Below are 5,000 nucleotides of genomic sequence, written 5' to 3'. Positions count from 1 at the left end.
CCACCCCCAGTCCCACCCCTATCCCCTATCGTCAGCCAGCGGGGCCATCCAGTCCCCCATTGAAGATGCCTCCCCGTGATGTGGGCGGTACGCCCGCCCTGCGCGTGGGGGAGAAGAGAAAAAGGCAGGCTGTCCAGCGTGGAAGATGCTCCTGGGCCGACCGGTGGGGCCGAGGGAACTTGGAACTGGGTCTTGGCGCTCTCTGCTCGTGGACGGTGGCGGCGGGGGCAGGTCCCGGGCCAGAACTCTCTTGGGCTATGTATCCTTATTTCCAACGGGCCACCCGGCATCCCCCACCTACCGCTCCTTCCATCAAGGAAGAGTCAAGAAGGCACGTCTGTTCCTTCTGCACCCACCTCTGGGGCTGAGCAGGACCTTCCTGAGCCTGGACTGTCATAAGGATGCTGTCGACTGGCATCTGAAACTGTCAGCACAGCACAGCACAGGACAGCACAGCACAGCACAGCACAGACCTCTCGGCTTGGCTCTGGGTGATAGACAGATAGATAGATAGATAGATAGATAGATAGATAGATAGATAGATAGATAGATAGTTCCACCGGAGGGCTTAGGTGGAACAGCGCCTGAGCGTCCAGCTTCTTGACTCCATGCCCATCTTGGACCTCGGTGGTTGGCCTCCATCTCACAGATTCCATCCCTGCGCCCAGGCCTTGGCCTCTCAGGTTGGGTTCAGGAGGCAACCAACTGTTGATATCTGGCATCCCATCCCACCGGGGACAAGCCCACCAGCCGAGCGAGCCCTAGAGGGCACCCGTGCGTGGGAGCTGCCCCTCGTGCACGCGCGCATGCCCCTAGGCACTCGGGCCGGCGCACAAGCATACACACACACTCGAAACACACTCAAGCACGCGTGTAAGCACGCACGCGATCGGAGCCTACAGATAGACACGCAAGCACGTGGACACCCAGACGTACATCCACACGGGCACGCACGCACGCACAGCACACACAATCATGCAAGAATGCACACACTCCCGAGCAGAGACAAAAGCAGGCAAAACCCCAGACACGCATACGCACGCACAAGCATGCACGCACAACACACACACACAAACATAAAGGAGCCTAATGAGACCTACACGAAGACACGTGCACCCACATGGGGCTTCTCACATAAGCACGCACATTGCACATTACACACAGGCAAGCAGGCACACAGGCACGCAGGTGGGCGCACACCCCATCCCCGGGAGTGGGTGGGTGGAGCCTGCTTGCTCTTAGACCGCGTCCACCGCGTGCATTGCGTGGAGGGGGCGTGGCGATCTCTTCCTGAATGCATACACAGTGTTGTGCTGTGCGGGGCTGCTATGCCAGGCGCCCCTCGCCCCTCGTCCCTCGTCCTTCGCCCCTCGCTCCGGCTCCCGAGGGCCTGCCAGTGCCCGTCCAGCTCCCACCCGTGACACCCACCCCACGCAGCGAGTGAGTCTTCACTTCCTTCAGTGGTCCTGGCATTCCTTCCCCACTCGGGTGTTTCCCCTCGTGGGTGGGTTTCCTGCGTGCCTGAGGGCTCTGAGCGGTGGGTGGATTTGGAACCTTGTGAGAGGTGCGCCCTCTTTCCGGGGTGCGGATTGTCCTGGTGGTGTCCTGGTCCGGGCTGGCCATCGGCCCGCGGTCGCGAAGGCCAAAAGGGGCCAAAGAGGAGAAGGAAAAAACAAAAAAAAGCCTACAGCACCCGGTATTCCCAGGCGGTCTCCCATCCAAGTACTAACCAGGCCCGACCCTGCTTAGCTTCCGAGATCAGACGAGATCGGGCGCGTTCAGGGTGGTATGGCCGTAGACGGAGGTGTGTTGTCGCTGTCGTGCCCCAAGAGCCGGCTGCTGCAACGCTGGCCTGCGCTCCTGCACGCCAGCCCGCACCCACGCCCCCACGCCCCCACGCCCCCACGCACCTTCGCCCTCCGGAGTCCGAGTCCGGAAGGAAGGAAGGAAGAAAGGAAGGACGGACGGACGGACGCACGGACGGACGAGCCCCTCCAAGCCGCCCGCCAGCCAGCCTGCCAGCTAGGCCCTCCTCAGCCCTCTGCCCCGGCTCGGAGCCGGGCTCCAGGGCCAGCAGCAGTCGCCAGCCAGCCCTACCCACCGACCTTGTCTCCCTCGTCTCCCGTTCCTCATCATCGGGCACCCTCACCGCGCCCCAACCGTGCCCCTGGCAGGTTTGTTGGCCCGCAAGCTGGCTCCTCCCTTGCCCGCCCTCGGCCTCCCTCGGTGGGGTATCCACGGGTGTCGGCTTTGACAGGGCCTCAGGGACTTCCAGGGCACGGGTCGGCTTTGGACCCCGACTCTCCCTCCACCTGGGGACTGTTGCCAGGTAGAGAGCCAGCTCCTGGCCTCTGTCGTCCCGCGGGCCACTTGTGTCCCCTCTGGTGGAGGCGTGGCGGTTGGGTCCGGGGACATGGGCGGCGCCCGGGAAGGGGTGATGGTGGGGATGGGGTGGGACTGGGATGGGGTGGCATGAGGAGTTCGCCGGGGAGGTGCCCAGATAGGCTCAGGCAAAGCGGTCGGATCGCTTGGGGCATCCTTCTAGACACTGTCTTGCTGGTGCCCTACCTACGGTGGTGTCTCGACGGGTCTGGTAGTGGCTAGGCGCTAGTCTCTCATCATTGGGGAACTGTAGTTTCCTCCTAATCCTCCTCCTCCTCCACCTCTTCCTCTACCTGTCCCCCCCCCCCCCCCCCCGCTCCTGCTCCTGCTCCTCTTCCTCCGCTCCCCAGAGTAAGCCCCTCCTCCTGGAGAATCTAGAAAGCCTGGGATTGGGTCTCTCTAAGAGACTGTGTGCCTGTGCGCGCGCGCGCGTGTGCTTCCTCGCCGTCCAGAGAAACCTTGGGTTCTCTCTTTGGAACTTGGAATGCCAGCTCCCAAGATTCCAGTTCTGCCCCAAGTCCACCCCCACCCCCAGTCCCACCCCTATCCCCTATCGTCAGCCAGCGGGGCCATCCAGTCCCCCATTGAAGATGCCTCCCCGTGATGTGGGCGGCACGCCCGCCCTGCGCGTGGGGGAGAAGAGAAAAAGGCAGGCTGTCCAGCGTGGAAGATGCTCCTGGGCCGACCGGTGGGGCCGAGGGAACTTGGAACTGGGTCTTGGCGCTCTCTGCTCGTGGACGGTGGCGGCGGGGGCAGGTCCCGGGCCAGAACTCTCTTGGGCTATGTATCCTTATTTCCAACGGGCCACCCGGCATCCCCCACCTACCGCTCCTTCCATCAAGGAAGAGTCAAGAAGGCACGTCTGTTCCTTCTGCACCCACCTCTGGGGCTGAGCAGGACCTTCCTGAGCCTGGACTGTCATAAGGATGCTGTCGACTGGCATCTGAAACTGTCAGCACAGCACAGCACAGGACAGCACAGCACAGCACAGACCTCTCGGCTTGGCTCTGGGTGATAGATAGATAGATAGATAGATAGATAGATAGATAGATAGATAGATAGTTCCACCGGAGGGCTTAGGTGGAACAGCGCCTGAGCGTCCAGCTTCTTGACTCCATGCCCATCTTGGACCTCGGTGGTTGGCCTCCATCTCACAGATTCCATCCCTGCGCCCAGGCCTTGGCCTCTCAGGTTGGGTTCAGGAGGCAACCAACTGTTGATATCTGGCATCCCATCCCACCGGGGACAAGCCCACCAGCCGAGCGAGCCCTAGAGGGCACCCGTGCGTGGGAGCTGCCCCTCGTGCACGCGCGCATGCCCCTAGGCACTCGGGCCGGCGCACAAGCATACACACACACTCGAAACACACTCAAGCACGCGTGTAAGCACGCACGCGATCGGAGCCTACAGATAGACACGCAAGCACGTGGACACCCAGACGTACATCCACACGGGCACGCACGCACGCACAGCACACACAATCATGCAAGAATGCACACACTCCCGAGCAGAGACAAAAGCAGGCAAAACCCCAGACACGCATACGCACGCACAAGCATGCACGCACAACACACACACACAAACACAAAGGAGCCTAATGAGACCTACACGAAGACACGTGCACCCACATGGGGCTTCTCACATAAGCACGCACATTGCACATTACACACAGGCAAGCAGGCACACAGGCACGCAGGTGGGCGCACACCCCATCCCCGGGAGTGGGTGGGTGGAGCCTGCTTGCTCTTAGACCGCGTCCACCGCGTGCATTGCGTGGAGGGGGCGTGGCGATCTCTTCCTGAATGCATACACAGTGTTGTGCTGTGCGGGGCTGCTATGCCAGGCGCCCCTCGCCCCTCGTCCCTCGTCCTTCGCCCCTCGCTCCGGCTCCCGAGGGCCTGCCAGTGCCCGTCCAGCTCCCACCCGTGACACCCACCCCACGCAGCGAGTGAGTCTTCACTTCCTTCAGTGGTCCTGGCATTCCTTCCCCACTCGGGTGTTTCCCCTCGTGGGTGGGTTTCCTGCGTGCCTGAGGGCTCTGAGCGGTGGGTGGATTTGGAACCTTGTGAGAGGTGCGCCCTCTTTCCGGGGTGCGGATTGTCCTGGTGGTGTCCTGGTCCGGGCTGGCCATCGGCCCGCGGTCGCGAAGGCCAAAAGGGGCCAAAGAGGAGAAGGAAAAAACAAAAAAAAGCCTACAGCACCCGGTATTCCCAGGCGGTCTCCCATCCAAGTACTAACCAGGCCCGACCCTGCTTAGCTTCCGAGATCAGACGAGATCGGGCGCGTTCAGGGTGGTATGGCCGTAGACGGAGGTGTGTTGTCGCTGTCGTGCCCCAAGAGCCGGCTGCTGCAACGCTGGCCTGCGCTCCTGCACGCCAGCCCGCACCCACGCCCCCACGCCCCCACGCCCCCACGCACCTTCGCCCTCCGGAGTCCGAGTCCGGAAGGAAGGAAGGAAGAAAGGAAGGACGGACGGACGGACGCACGGACGGACGAGCCCCTCCAAGCCGCCCGCCAGCCAGCCTGCCAGCTAGGCCCTCCTCAGCCCTCTGCCCCGGCTCGGAGCCGGGCTCCAGGGCCAGCAGCAGTCGCCAGCCAGCCCTACCCACCGACCTTGT

The 5,000-nt window shown here is 62.7% G+C and overlaps 2 non-coding genes across 2 annotated transcripts; both read right to left on the bottom strand.

Annotated features, from left to right (window-relative positions):
* Nucleotides 1–1,681: 1,681 nt before the first annotated feature.
* On the bottom strand, nt 1,682–1,800 carry LOC130864075 (5S ribosomal RNA). The gene has a single exon (XR_009055783.1). It is a non-coding gene; the product is annotated as a 5S ribosomal RNA (ribosomal RNA).
* Nucleotides 1,801–4,571: 2,771 nt separating this feature from the next.
* Nucleotides 4,572–4,690, bottom strand: LOC130864074 (5S ribosomal RNA). Its single transcript, XR_009055782.1, has one exon. It is a non-coding gene; the product is annotated as a 5S ribosomal RNA (ribosomal RNA).
* Between the last annotated feature and the right edge of the window lie 310 nt (nt 4,691–5,000).

The sequence above is a fragment of the Chionomys nivalis genome, chromosome 21 (genome assembly GCF_950005125.1).
Source record: "Chionomys nivalis chromosome 21, mChiNiv1.1, whole genome shotgun sequence".
Classification (NCBI taxonomy): Eukaryota; Metazoa; Chordata; class Mammalia; order Rodentia; family Cricetidae; genus Chionomys; species Chionomys nivalis.
Note: the sequence above shows the minus strand (reverse complement) of the source record. Positions and strands in the feature narration are given on the sequence as shown.